Source organism: Alligator mississippiensis, chromosome 7 (genome assembly GCF_030867095.1).
Source record: "Alligator mississippiensis isolate rAllMis1 chromosome 7, rAllMis1, whole genome shotgun sequence".
Lineage (NCBI taxonomy): Eukaryota > Metazoa > Chordata > Crocodylia > Alligatoridae > Alligator > Alligator mississippiensis.
The window spans coordinates 30955820-30973000 of record NC_081830.1 but is presented as its reverse complement, the minus strand read 5'-3'; the positions used below and the strand labels follow the sequence as shown (position 1 = coordinate 30973000).

Below are 17181 nucleotides of genomic sequence, written 5' to 3'. Positions count from 1 at the left end.
CCAGCTTTTCCATATTATCAACCTCACTTCTCATTACTCACTAGGGCAAATGAAATTTTTCTTTGAGGTATTCTCCTTGAAGATACTGTAGTCCTGGAAACACCCCTGACAATTCTCCTCTGTGACATCTGGGCTCTCTGGATATGATTCTGTGGTATTAAAAATCTCTGTCTTTAACTAGCTCCATGTCTAGATGGGCCTTCAGCACTAACTCAGGTAGTAGGCTGGCATTTACTACTTAGAGAGTTATTATGTGATATTGGTTTTTAAAACAACCTATAATAGCTCTTGCCTTTGTACAAATAGTTTATTCACCAGGTATGAAATGGACTTTGTTTTACATTCTTTCAGTTATGCCATTACATATTTTGGAATCCTACCTTGTGTCCTAGTAATCATGTTCAAAAAGAGAGTTTGTACATTGCTCATAGAATATCAAGTTTACAAAGAGGATGTAGCTTATATGAGAGTCAATATAATTGTGGAGAGGGCCACTTCACTGTTTTAGCTGTGTGTCATAACTAAGGTGTCTTTGTTCTTCACAGGTTTGATCAAACATTGGCTAATTCCATGGCCTGTTGTAGCAGGGTGCCCTCCAGGGGTGACTGTGAATCCCTGGAGTCCCTTCAGTCCTTACCCTCTCCACTTTCTTTAGGCAATCACCCCTTCACTCTCCTGCCATACTTTGATAAGTTGCTTTTATATAAAGCAGGCTGCCCCAGGGCTTCCCAATCTAGTTCATCCATGTGACTGCCAGATGTCTGCAGTCACTGCTTTAAGGGCTAATTGCGTGGCTCCGTCCTGCCTACACCATGCCCCATGCCTCACAGGTGTCATCACTCAGTGCACAGGTGCTGTTCACTCCACATACTCAACCCCCCTCTGGGCTCAGGGACCCTCTGGTCCCGCACTCGGACACTCTGGCTCCTGGACCTCCTGGTCTCACACTCAGTCATTCTCTGACTCTTGGACTCCCTGGTCCCACACTCTGGGTTCCTGTATGCCATTCTGGGTCGCTCTTCCTCTGGGCTCCCGCATTCCCTTCTGGACCCCTATGGACCTCTGTTAGCCCCTTAGTCCCTTCCCAAACCTCCAGATTTGCTGCTGGCTGTACTCTCCACATTGGCATTCTGGAGCTGTGACCATCCTGCTGGTCTTACTGCCTGCTCAGCTCAGGGCCTGGGCTTCTATCCCATCTAAGCCATGCCCTCTCCTAAGTCAGGTGAGGCTCTCATTTGCACCCCCCTCACCACCTACAAGCTGATTTCAAGCTGCCTCTCCTGCCACATTTTTTTCTGGGAGCACGTTAGTTAGTTTCCAAACTGCAATCTGCAGAGCCCTTCCTAGTGACTTGCAGAGAGCTGGTTCCCTTCCATAGTTTCAGGTGTTAGATTACATTAAAAGTAATAGGGTGTAGAAACAGCTGGGGTGTTCCCATATAACACTGCAGCAATCCTGCAAAGCTGCTGTCCTATCCCTTGCAATCTGATTTAAAAATACATTTTCTATGTTATAAGGTTGCACAGGAAACCTCAAAAATGGGCAGGAACTGAACCTGTTGGCAGATAAGGCTCCAGAGAACTCTGGTAAGTGTAATTTGCTCAATTCATCTCAGTGGGGGCTTGAATTCAGATGCCCAAGGAGTGTAGCTTAGATGTCAGCATTGATAACTATTTCATTCTTTGTATATGCAAGGCAAGAGAGGGAGGAAGCCAGTGGGGATCTGCTTTATTTCTTCAAAATAAAACTGTTTAATCAAGGCTCAGTGCATCGGTCATGCTCTTTACCTGGCCCAGGGTTTTCTGCAGGGATCTATTTCTACAAGCCATTGTTTGACAGTCATGCATAAATTGGGACACTTGGAAAGTTACCTTATGATAGTGGCTTTTAAAACAAGTTACAACACTTCTTGTCATTACACCAAAAGTTTGCAGCCTGCATATAAACCTGCCCCCACTACTGCAAAAAACACCATACAACCATTGCCTTCTATGAAGCTCTTCAAATATCATCAGGTGATTGGCCTCACAGCATCAACTGGAAGGCAGTGGCTCATGCAAAGGTCAGACTGGGCCCAATTCCCCTAAAAAGATCAGTGACCCTGTGACAGCAGGCCTTAGACCTGTACAGCTGACTGTAAAGGCACCTTTACCCTGATACCACATGACTGGCATTTGAGAGATATTGCCACCTAGTCCTCCCTACCCACACACACTCCTCCTGTCAAGAGACAAGCCTAGAAAGCCCAAAGAGCTGCATTTTGAACATCTCTACATTCTACAATGCAAAGTAGATTTACATTGGATATTGGGAACACTTTTCCACTGTCAGAACTGGGAAGCAGTGGAATAGATGCCTAGGGGAGATGTGGGCTCTCCATCACTGGGGGTGTTCAAGAAGAGGTTGGACAGCCACTGGTCAGAGATGATCTAGGCAGAGCTATGCCTATGTTCCACTGTAGTTATTTCCCATGCTTCTGGGCTTTGCTGATCAGCCCCCTTCCCCAGTCCCTTCCTGCAACGTGTGTCAGAGTGTTTTTAAGCCTTCCTCAGAGGCACTGGGTGCTGGCTGCAGCCAAAGCTGAGGATTGTGACCTGGTGGTACCAATGCTTTTGCTGGGAATTAAAGCCAGAAGTTCCCAGCTAGAGGGTCTTGCTTCTCTGCTCAGGATCCGACCAATTGCCATATTTGGTGTCAGAACGATATTTTACCCCATGGTTGGATTGAGGGGTTTTGCCTTCCTCTGTAGTGGGACCATGGTCTTCTACCTGGGGTCTCTTTAAATATATATTAACCTTTTATAGAAGAAGGGCACTGGCTGCCATGGTGCCTTGGCTTTACCTGTGGCAGGTTCAGGTGTTGCATTAGGGTTGACAGTAGTTTTACAAAGAGGTTAGAGTACATATTTGTATATGATGGTTTGGATAGGGCTGATCCTGCCTCAGCCAGTGAGTTGGACTAGATGACCTCTGGAGGTACTTCTCTACACTAAAAGCCACATCTTATTTTGGGATCTCACATGGATGGAGCTTTTTGTGGATGGAGCTTGAAAGAGCACATCTCCCCTTCCCCCATCACCCCTCAATCTGGTACTTGCTTACAAATATATGAAATACTTCCTTCATGTTTGTTTGCCATGTATCTGACTGCCAGAGTTGCCACTGGGGTGTTATGCAATCACAAACAGAAGGCAGGAAGGTCCTTGCAATTCTGAGTGGGAGAGCAGATGATCCTGCTATTCAGAGGGGCTCATGCTAGGAACAAGTTCAAATACTCCAGCACTTCTCCACAGGGTTTTTTGTTTTTCAGAAAACCTTTTATTCCGAGTTGGATTGTTGGTTTGGTTTCCTTTATTTCTAGCTTTCTAATTTTTAAAAGAGTATCACATGTACTGATGTACTGTACCGCTCCAGCTAGAGGTAAATATCAAAGAGGGCTTTTAGCTTTGGGAGAGGGCCTAGAATCCCCCTCCTGTCCTAACTCAGGGATGCAAACATTGTAGCCCAGAGCTGTGACCCATTTCCTGCAATGGGGAAGGCCTTCATTAGTCGGCAGACCCAAAAATCTACTTTAAATGTAGGTCCACAATAGGCCCATCAGCTGGGGAAGAGTCCTTCTGGCAGCTAGTAAGTCATTCTGTTTAACCCTTGGTTTGATCCCGACTATGGCTCTCAACTCCTGAACTATTCTTGACTTAAGCATGCCTCTTGGTTCTCAGCCTGATGAGACCCTAAGCACCAGCTATCACTGCTTGTACACTGGTTGTTAATACTACAGGTAGAGCCAGCCCCAGCAACCCCAAACTCATGACCTCAACCATCATGAGACTGACTCAGAAATCATGAGACTTAAATGCTGCCGCAGTTCGTGACTTATTACTTGACTTGTGATACTTGATTTATGTGATTATTTTATATTTTCAAGCTCTTCAGGAACAGGCTAGAATGATACTTTGGAAAAGAAAGGCTAAAATTTTCAGGAAATAACTTGAATTAGCAACTGAGGTTTCAAGAAATAAAGAAAAGGTAAAGTACCATGAGATTTGTCCACATTCTACCTGTACCAAATCTTCCAAAACAGCTCGTAATCTGGGGTGCCTGGGCATCCCAAAATAAAGGAAAATTTAAAAAGCAGTTGAGCTGATCCTAAATCAGATTATCTAACTCCTGACTTTTCAGATTTCAAGCTGTACTAGAGGTCAGTCACTCTGGCAACACCCTCAAGATATGAGCTGGTTATTTGCTATTTCAAATGTATATAAAGAATCCACATAATTCTCAAATGGACAAGTTTAAAGATGGAAGCCAATTCCATTTCATATTTTAAAATGCTAGCTTTCTGCCCTCATGGTGGAAGAAAAACCTGAAAGTGGCAAATAGACTCTACAAGCCCAGAAACCAGGATCCACATAAAAAGAACCCAAAATGTGTTATATTAAAATCTACCGGAGCTTAGGTCACTCCCACGATTCTGGGGAATCTGGCTCTTGGTATTTGAACAACAGGGTTTGTCAAGCTAGCTTTTACAGACCAGACAAACATTCCACTCAATCTGTCCCCAAATGCCAAAAAAAATCCCATTCACACTGGGCATGCACAAAGGCTTTACATATACCATATTATCTCACATATAACACACCCCAGAATAAGATACACAACTTGGAAATCTGTAGAGCTGGAAGACTGCTCCAATGCACTGTAATTACAGAGCATCAGAGCAGACTTGATGAATCAAGTCTGCTGGAGTGTGCTAATTAGCATGCTCCAGCCAACCTCTGCATCTTGTGCATCAGTGTCCCCATGCTTCAAAATGGTAGTGGTGGTTCATCAAATGAGCTTTAACTAAAGCACCCCCCCATTTTGAAGTGCAAGGACGCTGATACATGAGATACTGCAGCACTTTAATTAGAGCAGTTCTCAGAGCTGGTCCAATTAAACCCCCCCCCCATGTGTCTGAAAGGCAAAATAAAGAAAATAAGATCTCACCTTAAATACTGGTAAGTAGCAGTAAGTAATTGGGCTGTAGCAGCTAGGGAGCTCAGCCTGCTCATTGTGCATAATTTCTTCTACAGAAGCTTATGATATAGAACCTGCCATTACCACATTTCCGCACTTATAATGCACACCTCAATTCCCAGCAGCTGATTTGGAGAAGTGTGCTGAATGCAAGAAAATATGGTAATCACATAGTCATTCTCACGTAACCATCATGACACCCATCTCCTTATATACCCCTGTAACAGGGAACTCCAAACCTGTTAACTGCAACCAGAGGGAGATGAGGGCTACAGCCAGCCCCAACAAGAACACAGACCCTGAGCCTGGGGCCTGTTAAGGACTGTGGGAATGTGCAGGACAAAAGCAGCCAGATCTTGTTAGACCAAGTAGAAGCAGCTGAGCTAAGCTGCAGCAGACAGAAGGGGGTGGGTGGCTGATTATCAAGCAAAGCAGAAACCCCCATGTATGGCTGGAGAGCCAGCTGACAAGAAGGGGTGTAGCTCCAGGGTATATAAACCTGGGCCTGGGAGCTAGGAGGGTGGTCTTACATTGGAGGTAGCAGGGAGAGGATTGCCTGAAGGAGAGGGCTGCAGGAGATGTACTGGTTGATGCCTAGGCTTGCAAGGTGAAAGCCAAGGGAAGCAAAACATGCAGTGAGGCAAGGAGCCAAAGTCAGGTGACTTCTAGTTGGGAAGTGCTTTGCTTGTGTTTGTCTTGACAACGCTTAAAACCAGAGGACCAGATTGTGCCTGCAGGGCTGAGGCCAAGCAGGCTGAAACCTGGACAAGGGCTTTGGGGCCTGAGAGCCCAGCACTGATTTGGACATAGAGGTCTGCCGCAGGGACCACTGAGAGTCATCTGCAAGGCACAGGTGTGACATGGGGCAGTTGAAGGTCATGATTCTAGCCCCGAAGGTGATTAAAGCCCTCTTATAAAGGAAGAACCCCTGTGGAGTGAAAAACAGAAGTAAAAGTCACCAAGGACTTGTATGCCATGCCAGCTTCATTAGCTTTCCCTTTACTTTATTTAAAAGCAAGTTGTGGCAGGTGAGAGAGAGGAGGGGAAGGAAGTCAGGGAACAAGGACAGGCTGTCTGGCCTCTTAGGGTGCCAGACTCTGAGGAAGGTGAATACCCAAGCCTGTAACACCCCTGCTTTGTGATGTGATTTTTCTACCTGTTCCCACAGCTGAGGGAGGCTAAAATAGGAGACTCCACCTTACAGCTTCTTCCTTCCCAACTTCCCCTTCAGTGCAGCACTTTGCATCAGTGAAAAGCACGCTTGGCTGCAGGTGCTGAGTGATGCTCTCCAAGAGATATACCTACATGTATGTAAGGCTAGCACAATTTCCAGGCAGAAGAGGATACACCACATCATTCACAAACTTGCAGGGTAAACCAAGTCAGTTTTGTGCTCTGGAAATGGCTTCTGGATTCCCCTGCCCTGCACAGTCAGCAGCACCTTTGCCTGTTTTCTGCCTTGTCACTGCTGAGGAAACAGGAGACGGGCACTGCAGCTCTGCCTGCATGCTGGTGACCTCTTAAGAACTCTATAGGGTACCTGAGGCCAGCAAGGTAAATACTTGTCACTGGACTTTAATACTCACAGAACCAAGCAATGAACAGCATGGAGGAAGCTGATTAACGACCCCTGGAAAAGACTTGGGTTATATCTGGCCAATGACAGGGAACATGGGGTATGCTATGTTGAGGGAGAGGACAACAGAAAATCAACTGGCTGTCCTGCTCCATGGTCTGAGAACAGATGGGAGGACATGATGGATAGACCTTTGCACTGGCAGGGACTAAGGAAGGCATGCAGAGCACGGCAATGCATGACTAGTCCAATTCTTAGCCCCACCTCAAACACCTTTTTGAAGAGAAATGACAAATGCTGCCCTCATGTATGGTAGAGGATTTTAAAAAGACAGTGATGTTATGTTAGCAGCTCAGCCACGTCACTTGTACCTTCAGAGCTCCCAGGTAAGAACTGTGGGCTCTTCAGTTTATCACATTGCTGCTGCATCTCTTCTACTGAAGCTTCCACCTGGAAAGAGTTGGTCCCAGTGAACTATCACTCCATGTTGTACCTGGTAAAGTCTCATTTTATCCAGAGAGCTCTGTTAGCATGTCACTGTGTGACACCAAATTTCTGATAGGCCTCCTCTGCCCTTGATGGGCGCATCCACATGAGAGTGCACATGTCTCTTGCCTCGCCTCAAGCCCCTTTGAGGAGGGGCAACAGGCACGTGCAAGAACAAAAAAGTGTTCCCCGCGCTGCAAGTTTGCAGCGCGGGGAGAAAATTAGACCCCTGGATATCCAGGGGTTTAAAAAAAATGAAGTATAAAAAGTGGGGCAGGGTCCTCCATAGAGGTGCTCTGGCTGCCAGAGTATCTCTATGGTAGCCCCTCGCCCTGGTGCTGAAACAGGGGGCCGGCCGGGCCGCATGTTCAGCACCAGGGCTCCAGTGCCAGTGAGTAAGGGGTTGGGGGGGCTGGAGGAGGGGGGAGGGGACTGGGGGGGGGACCCCCGATGGCCCCGCCAACTCTCCCAGGCCCCCTCCCCCTGCCAGCCCTCCAAGCCCCTCAACCCCTGCCCTGTCCAGCCCCATCCCCCCAAACCCCCCCCATCCCTGCCCCCCCACCCCATACTTAAAAAAAACAAAAAAAATCCCAGGCACTTACAGGCAGTTGGAGCTGCCATCCGGGTCCCTGGGGCCCCGCCTGCACAGTGCGGGGCAGGCTGACAGCCCCAGCCCAGGCCCTGCGGCCCCCTGCCGCTGTCCTGTGGTGCCCGGGGGCTCTGCCAGGAGGCCCCAGAGCCCCCCACCCACCCCTGCTTCTCAGGTAAGCAGAGGCTTTTTTTTTTCCTGTTTTTTTTTTTTTCTGGGCTGTTTTTAAAGTGATGGTGCCTGGGGTTGTGGGGGTAGCCCTGGGGCCCTGGGGGTGTGAATTGGGGGGTGGGGCTGGGTGGGGAAGCCATAGGGGGCGTCTGGGGGAGTGGGGGGGTAGGGCAGCCATTGGGGGGCTGCAGCAGTTGGTGGGGGATGGGGCCAGGTAGGGCAGCAATCAGGGGGCTGGGGTGGGGCATGTGGGCCTTGCAAGGGGGGTGGTAGCCCCTGTGAGGGCCATTTGACCCCCGTTGGGGGTCTGTATCCCTTCTGAGAGTGCCAAACCCCTTTTTGGGGGGCCAAACCTTTTGTGTGGGGGCTGACCCCCCTGTTGGGGGGCCGAACCCCTTGTGTAGGAGCTGAAACCCATGTTGGAGGGGCGTAGCCCTTGTGTGGGGAACCAACCCCTTGTGTGGGGGCCATTGCCCTGTGGGAGGGCAGCAAAATATGAATTCATTAAACCTGTATTTAAGGTTCACTTTATTATTATGATAAGAGACTTGCTTTAACACTGTAGATATATCAATAAAACATTGTCCAACTGATCGTTGCCTCTGCCTCACTCTTTCTCTCTGTTTATAGTGGTCTTTTGTTTTATCTGTGGAGGAACATGGATTTGGGGGTATTTTAGAGAGTGATTTGGGGATTTTTTTTTATCAGGGATTTTTCAGTTTTCCAATAGGGAACACTAGAATTCCTGCTAGGGAGGCCGGTGGCAGGACCCTGCCTGCTCAGAGCTGGCATCTTGGACCAACCCAGCTGGCTGTGGCTGGCCTCCTGGCCAAATGGGGCTAGGAGGACATGCTTTGACAGTTCAAAGCAGGCCACCACACCCAGAGCATCTTCCAGGTGATAGCTGCTGAGATGGCCGGGCAGGAGGCACAAATGGCAGTAGTGCCGCACAAAGGCCAACCCTGCAACTGCAGTGCAGTGGCAGCTGACCCAGAGGGCCAGATGCCTCTACTGTCTGTGCAGTCCCCATCTGGATCTGGCAGGTGCACAGCAGGTCACAGCCAGGCAGCAGCCCCCACTGCCAGACTACTGCAGTGGGTAAAGGGGGCAGGGAGCTCTCAGGGCTGCTTCAGCAGTCCAGCTGGCACAAGGGGTAGTGTCCCCAGGTATCAATTGGCTGGGCCACAGAAGCTCCTGAGAGCTAGGAGCCCTGAGCTACTTGCCAGGGCAGCTTTTTATACAGCTGGGGCCAGAACAGGGCAGCTTTTTATACTGCTGGGGACAGCACAGGTGCTGGCCCCAGGCTCTAGCTCACCCTGGCTGAAGATCCGGAAGGAGCCAGGCAGGGTTATTTTGCCCCAAGTGGCACAATTTGCTCCACAACAAAGTGCATGTCCGAGCACATGCGCTGAGGCAAAAAGCCCCGGCTCAAATTTGCACTGCTTCTATTTGAGCTGCTGCAAGCGCATGTGCTTGCATGTGTGGATGTGCCCAAAGAATGAAATGGTTTCATACACTGGAGACCACATGCGGTTGCCCTACAAGGATGATGGCAAAGTTCACTGAGCTACTTGCACACTGACTAGGCCTTGCTATAACCTGAGTTTGCTCATAGCTGCACTGCTTTACCGGGAAAGCAGAAAATGTTTCCATATATTGCATTTTCCTAGGTATAAGTAGCTTTGAAAGGCTCTAGGAGTAACCCTGCTATTATCAGGCATGTTCTCACCCAGTGAGATAAGTTATTGTTTGCATACCAGGCTTGTTAAATTTGTGTTGCCTCTTGCTTATGTTTTCTGACAGAAGTGAGATTAATTTGTGCTTTGATTCTATCTGCATTTATAATGCAGTGTCGCTTCCAGAGAGTCTAAATGAATAAGGCAAGACTGTACTAACTTGAAGCCAAGGATGATTTAAAGCAGGGGTGGCCAGCCTAAAGCATGGGTGCCACAAGTGGTGCAAGTAGCCTCTGTATGGCATGTGGCAGACTGGGGAGGGAACAGACAGCACAGTAGCAGATAGCAGGGAACAGAAAGCAGAGCAGCAGATCAGGCACAGGGTAGGAAGCAGAAAGTAGAGCAGCAGATTAGACGGAGAAAGGGATTGGAGTGGCACCCAGGGAGGGTACAGGGCTAAATTGTGCTGTGCCTGCCAAAAATGTCGACCCCCACTGCTTGGAAGCAGCTAAAGCCCCCAGTTCCCATAGATGCCATCACATGCAAGATCATTTTCCATTTCATTTTCTCCCCCCCCCCCCCCATCTTCCTTGTGTCCAGCTAGAAGGGCCAAGGCAACTCTTTACACTGCTTATCTTTACAGCATCTCTTTGATGTCACACTGCACTTTGCATATATTAGTATTTTGCTCCTTTCCTGTTGCACCTTCACATGTGATCTCAAGGATTTAACCAGGGTAGTAAGCACCTTTCATAAAAAGAAATTCATCCTCTTGTGCATTTGTGATACACCAGGTGAGATTGACTGACCTTCACCCTGTAGAAATACCATGTAATACCCATTGTAATTTGAGTTACAGGTACAAAGCTCAGTGTCTCCAAAGGAAACTACACTTGATTTTACTTCCTTGTGCTGATAAGTCACAGCATTTAGCAACAAGGAAGTGAAGTTCCAATGAGTTTCAAGGCGAACTAGGATCCCCAAAGCCTTTCTCACAGCTTTACCTGCCTGGGAACACGCAGCAGAACGTCCATCACCCTGGCAAAGAGGTAATCATAGCACAAACTAAGAGCAACTGCTCACCCCAGGGATTCCTGAAACCTCAATGCTTCCTAGTTCTGGGAAAATACTTCATTATATAGTTGCCTGGCAATAAGCAATATGAGGTGGCAGGGCGGGGTAGCCGCAGAGGAAAGGTCCAAGTAGCACTAGCAGACATGCTGCAAGAGGCATTGCTTCCCAGGAAAGAGAGGAGATTACTTTGAATTCTCAGCTTGGCTCTGAACTGAAAACTCTCTTCAAGGATCCTGTTTCTTTCTTCTTTGAAGAGTGGCTTCGGGCCGAGCCACATCCATTTCAAAGGGTCTGTCAGCAATGACTCCTGTTAAAAGAGCTGATCCAAGGCTGATGCTGCTGTCAGCTTTGAAATGCTAGAATCCCAGTGAAGCGTGAGTTGTTATAGTTGTTCAAATGTGTGTTGTTATTTATTTATATTATTGTAGACCCCTCTAGCTGCTAAGCAGGATCAAGGTCCTATTGATGTAGACCCAGTCCCTGCCCCAAAGAGCTTACCAATTAAGATGGCAGATAATACACATAGGGATGGGATCCAGTGAAACAGAAATGCTTGCATCATGTACAGCACACTTTTGATGGATCAGTACACCTCAAGTGTACTTGACACCGAGCTGCCCAGCCACCCATGGCGGGATGTTTGCTTATCTGTTAGTATCACGGCAGCATAGGACCAGGGGGATTAGAAGGAGGCAAATGGGGTACTGGCCTTAGGAACTGGCTCAGCAATGATGTTCTTGGCATTAGAAGCAGCACTGTGGGAGGGACAGGGGTGTCTGCAGGGAGAAAGGAGCACAAAGGAGTGACCAGAGTTCTCAACAGAGAGGAGCAATGGGGCTGATCTGGCAAGAGACAAGAACAGGTTGTAGGAACAGGCAGAGCGGTGACAGATTGCAGGCGAGAGAATAAGATGCGCAAACTCAACACGGTAGAAGTAGAAGCAGCCAAGAGAGGGACCACAGGTTGGGGAGAAAAGGGGAAAAAACCTGGAAAAATCTCTCTATATGCTCATTATAGGCAATGGGGAACATGCTCCACCCTGCAGCTTATTCACGCAAGTAGATGGTGAGGGTGAAATGCTCATGGGAAATGCCCATGGGAAGGACAGCGCATCACTCCACTTTTTACCAGTATTTAAGCAGTGTACAGTGGTGGGTGCAGAGTTGGTTTAAAATGAGTTCTACTATGTTTAATAAATAAAAGCTGCCTGTAGCAGAGAGGCACTGCAGGGGTGTAGTGCAACATAGCTTTATGATCGCCTGTTCAGTAGGCTGTTTGGGTAAACTCCACCTGTGAGATACAAGCAGACCTTTCTAGGGCTCAGTGGAGACTCTGTCCCTGGTCTGAAGGCCTTATGCAGAACCTCTGAGATAAAAGGTGGTATCAGCAACTATGTGACTTGCCATGACTAAAACAACACAACCAGAAAGTCCTTCAGAATCACCTGGCCAGGCATCACCCCCTTGTAGAGCTATGAACTTTCCATCAGAACAGCTTCCTGCCAGAAAACATCAATTCAAAATGTTCGCTGGGACTATATTGATTCTTTCCAAAGTGTTGATGGAAACTAAGCAGGCTGGGTTTCTGCCCTCCTCCCTCTGGCTCCATGACTCCCAGGCAGGTCATTTCCTGCTCTGTCCAATGCTGCTTAAGTCTCCAGGAGCTGTTTCATTTTCCAGGGAAGTTTCATTTTCTAGCCCAGTCTACTCTTCGATTAGTGACTTACTCCACTCAGACTTTAGGGATGCAGCGAGTGTATACATTACCTAAACCTTTTATTTTGTCAAGGGCACTTTCTGGTACCATCTTGGAGCTGGAGTCACCAGAATCCTGAGATGAAATTGCAAAGTTATAACGCTTACTCGGATATATACTATCTGCTATGATGCACAATGAAAACAAAAGAAGAAAGACTTCCTGCTTCTTCCTTTTATTCCACTCTGGCCATTGTCTGAATGTTAATTTAGTAACTCCTGGGTAGGATAATATTATCATTTTATTGTATACTGACAAATTCATTTAGGAGAGAAAGCATTCAGCATCCTAAGTGTAACATTATTTCTTGAAACATTAATTGGTGACATCAGTATTGCATAATGTGATCACTACTGGCATATCACTGTATTGTTTCATTTCCCTAAAAGCATGGGAATTAATTAAGGGGTTATGGAGATAACAGTTTAAATTGCATTGGTTAACACCAAGCATAATGCAGACAAATGTTATCAAAGTTTCCCAGTGCTTCTCTGCTCTGTGTACCAAAATATTGTTCCTCAAGGTTAGTAAGCTGGAGCAGCAGGGATAGAAGGGGGGTTACCCTCTGCTGGGATAACCTGTCATGTTTCCATTGACTCCAAAGAACTCATTACAGTTAATGGACTTCAGCAGTCAATGGACTTATGAGAGTTTTCACCAGGTGAGGATCTGCCCCAAGATGCTTAAATGTAGTAGCAGGACTTGTCTGAGTCAAAATAATAATCTTTAATCATGTATGTTAGATCCTAGGTAACTGAGTTACTGAATATTGCTTATACTGTGTAATTGATTTTGTTAGTGATTTTCTTTGAAAAGTAAATAATTCAAGCCACTGTATACATCCCCTCTTCCCCCAGAGAACAGACTTTCTATCAGATTTTTCTACTGAGGTGAATTCTGCCCCTGAGAATGTCCCAGAGTCCCATTTTTGTCCCCAAATGTTGGTTGCACAGTACCCCCTTGTACTTTCTCACATTCTCCACTCTGGAGGGTGGCTGTGGTAAAGGAATAGCTGGAGGAATGAAAAACCATCCATATGGAGAGACAGAAAGAAACCTTAGGACTGTTGATTAAAGAGAGGAGATTAGGAAGAGACTTGACAGGGATGCACAAACTAGTGCAAAATAATAGATCACGTCCTAACATGACAACAAAGGGCTGGTGGGTGAAACCAAAATGCACCAGATGGGAACCCAAAAGAAGGAAAGATTTTTTTTTTCTCATGATCTACATTTAGCTTCATAGATTCATAGATGTTTGGGTCAGAAGGAACTTCAGCAGATCATCGAGTCCAACCCTATGCCCTGGGCAGGAAAGAGCACTGGGGTTAGATGACCCCAGCCAGGTGCCTGTCTAGCCTCCTCTTAAAGACCCCCAAGTTAGGGGAGAGCACCATCTCCCTTGGAAGCCCATTCCAGATTCTGGCAACCTTCACTGTAAAAAAGTTCTTCATGATGTCTAATCTAAATGGAACTTCTTGTCATGAGTTATCTAAGATCTTAACAGGATTCAGATATTTGTGTGGAAAGTAAGATCCTTCCAGGGTAACAAGAAACAAGAATTTAAATTAAGATGATGTTTGGTTATAGGCCCCACTGCTTCAGAAGATAAGCCAGCCTCTAGCAGACCAGAGTTTGAAACAGCCAGGTCTGATGCAATCTTAAGTTCCTCAGTACAAGTTCAGCTGTACTAAATTGTAAAGAACACCAATAACTCAAAGACAGAGAATCTTAACTCTTGGGAAATTAATATTTAATATTTACCATTTGAAAATTCTAATCTAAAAGCAAATCTGTCAGCCAGGAGAGCCATTCTATATATATAATTTATACATATCTGATTTTCTTAGAGCTTGGTTAAAGTTTATTGCAGGAGAAGAAACAGGGTCTTAGTATTTACTTAAAACTTTTTTTGCCACTAGGGGGCAATACATAGACTTGCAGACTGTTCATGCATTGTATAAACAGATAGGACATGGTTCGAAAGTTTGCTGGATACCAGTGTTTGTCCCGGTAAAATCTGCAGGATCAGGATTTCTGGCATTGGATTATATTTTGAGCTAAATTCTCCATTCTTCAAGTGGCTGTCCTTCAAAGCACTGCTGTAAAATTTATGTTGTTCATTTTGTTATTCTAACTTGAAAATGTACTTATGCCATTCATGGGTAAAAAAGTTATATTTCTCTGCTTCGAACAATAGAGTTTAGAATTACTGTACTTTGGACCATTATTGTAAAATGCTGCAATATTCTTTATGGGGTCAGATTTAAAATATAATAGTGCTGTGACATCATCAGCACCATGAATTACAACTTCTCTTGCTGACATTGTAACTCTAGATTGCAATTTTTTTAACATTCATTGACTTGGAGAAATAGCCATCCTTTCAAAAGCTGTAGGGTAAACTGACTGTTTGAAAAGAAACATCTACTTGAGTACAGAGCACTTTGCACTAAAGATTCACAGACCACTGTGATCATCAAGTCTGACCTCCTGTACAACACAGGCCACTTGACTTTCCTGGCTTCATTCCCATTTGCAATAGGGTGTACCTTTTTGATAAACCTCTTGAGCTAAAAATTACCAGCAATAAAAATTTCAGTGTAATTTTACAGGTTAGGTTTTATCAGGCTTCATAAACTGTATCAAAAAGTATTTCAATTTTTTCTTGTGATCATGTGATCCAGCAAAAGATAGCATTCTGACTAGTAGTGACTGAAGGCACCCACTCGCTTACAGGCAACCCCAGTATCTCACATTTACATGCATTAACCTGAACCTGGAAGGTTATTACAGGAGAACTCTGGTTTCTTCTCAGAGTTAGGGTCTTTACCCTCTTGCAAAGGAGAAGGCATTGCAGCCTAGCCAGGGAGTACTCACAGTAAATGTGGAGCTCCTCTGATGCTCCAGCTGAATACTGCAGCTTTTACAGGGCACTACTTCTCTGTTCAGCTTCAGGGAACTGCCCTGTGCTCCAGTTGAGTAGAGAAGCGGCACCTTTTGAAGCAAAAGTTGCAACAAACAGCTGAGCAGCTAATTCTTAATTCAGCAACTTGTTGTAAACTAAACAGCTGCAAACTGCCCCAGTACAACTCATCCAGGCTCAGTGGTAGTAAAGTCTTCAAGCTCACTCAGTACTGCAATTCTCAGCAAAAGTGTACAGTCTAATAATGCTTTTTGTGAAGTGGACAGTGCTCTGTTAGGAAGTGGTTGGGATTTCCTCCATTCAGAGCACACTGATATACATTTATGTACTTTACTGTGGTATGTTTTAAGTAGCAAAAGTTTATTTCCGATTCATCCTCACAAACCCTTGAGCTCCAGGAGAAGTTTGCTAGTAAGTACATTTGGAAGACGTGGCTTGAATCCAATAGCCCTGCCTGTGTTTTGGCTACAACCAATTCTAATTCTCTGCAACTTCATTCTCCTCTAACAAGTTCTAGAGAAAAGGAGTTTGGAAACCAAACTAAGATGTGTCAGGAACTCTGCCAGACATTATACTCATTTCCCTGCTGTTAAAAGTATTGGTCCAGAAAAGCCTTCATGAATTTTTCAAAGGTTCAAAATTTGTCCAGTAATAAATCAAAATGTCTAATTCAACCTTTTTAAAACTAGTCCTATGCACTCATTAAGGACTAATTTAGAACAAATAGGAACTGCGTAGATCCAACCATTTAAAAAGAAAGGAAGGAACAGCTATTAGTATTTAGGGGAAAGGGGTAGTAAGCCTCAGTAGACACTAGAACTCTGGACTGGGACTAAGAAGACCTGGACTCTATTCCCAGCTCTACCACTGACTTGTTGACTTGGATAAGGTTCTTAACTTGCATGTTTCAGTTTCTCTATCTGTAAAATTGGAATAGAGATGCTGATAACCCTTGGGAAACAGTAGGAGATCTACCAATGAAAAGCATTCTATGGGCACGTCTACATATGTGTTTTAATGCGGATTAGCATATTTTAATGTGCATTACTGTCACAAAAAAAAACAGACAAGGTTCCTTGGGTGAATTTGATATCTTTTATTAGACCAACCCAAATGGTTGGAGAATAGTTATTAAGCAAGCTTTTGGGTTCAAAAACCCTTCGTCAGGCTAAGGAAGCTGCAGCAGTTGGTGTGTGCTCTTAAATCAGCCTGCTGCTGGGGGCTGGTACAGGGCCAGTGGGGGTGGGAGCAGATTTGGCGCCATGAGCAGCAAATCTGCTCTCTCATCCCTGTATGTATAGATGCATGCCTTGGAGAGTCTACTCTTTAGTAATTTTCTCTAGAGTAAACTGCTCTTGGATTATCTGCATGTGTAGATGCACCCACTGGCTACATCTACACAAGACATTGACTATACAGTAACTCGTTACTACTGCACAGTAGCTCAATACTACTGCACAGTAGTGTCACGTGGCATGAACCGTGATGCAACGCTACTGCACAGTAGTAATGAGCTACTGTGCAGTGAACATCACCAAAAAGCCATGCAGGTATACTACTCCACAGTAATGCTGGTTACTGTGCAGTCATTTAGTACTTGTGTTTGCAAGTATTATATGACTGCAGTGCAGCAGCTGTGCAATCAGCATCTTGTGTAGACGCGACCACAGTATCTCAAATGAAGTGTTAAATCTGACAGGAAACTGGTTCATGACTTGTTAAAATGGATTTTAAGTCGTGGTAGATGGGTCAGTTTCAACCTGGAAGGGTGTGGGCAGTGGGGTCCCGCAGGGCTCAGTGCTTGGACCGATACTCTTTAATGTCTTCATCAGTGACTTGGACGAAGAAGTCAAATGTACTCTGTCCAAGTTTGCAGATGACACAAAGCTATGGGGAGAAGTGGACACGCCGGAG

General features: G+C 45.8%; 1 long non-coding RNA gene across 1 annotated transcript in view; it reads right to left on the bottom strand.

Annotated features, from left to right (window-relative positions):
* LOC132251712 (uncharacterized) overlaps positions 1 to 5330 on the bottom strand; it is a 30435-nt gene extending 25105 nt beyond the window's left edge. Inside the window, exon 1 of the long non-coding RNA XR_009463649.1 lies at positions 4986 to 5330. This is a non-coding gene — a long non-coding RNA (uncharacterized LOC132251712). The remainder of the gene's footprint in view (positions 1 to 4985) is intronic.
* Between the last annotated feature and the right edge of the window lie 11851 nt (positions 5331 to 17181).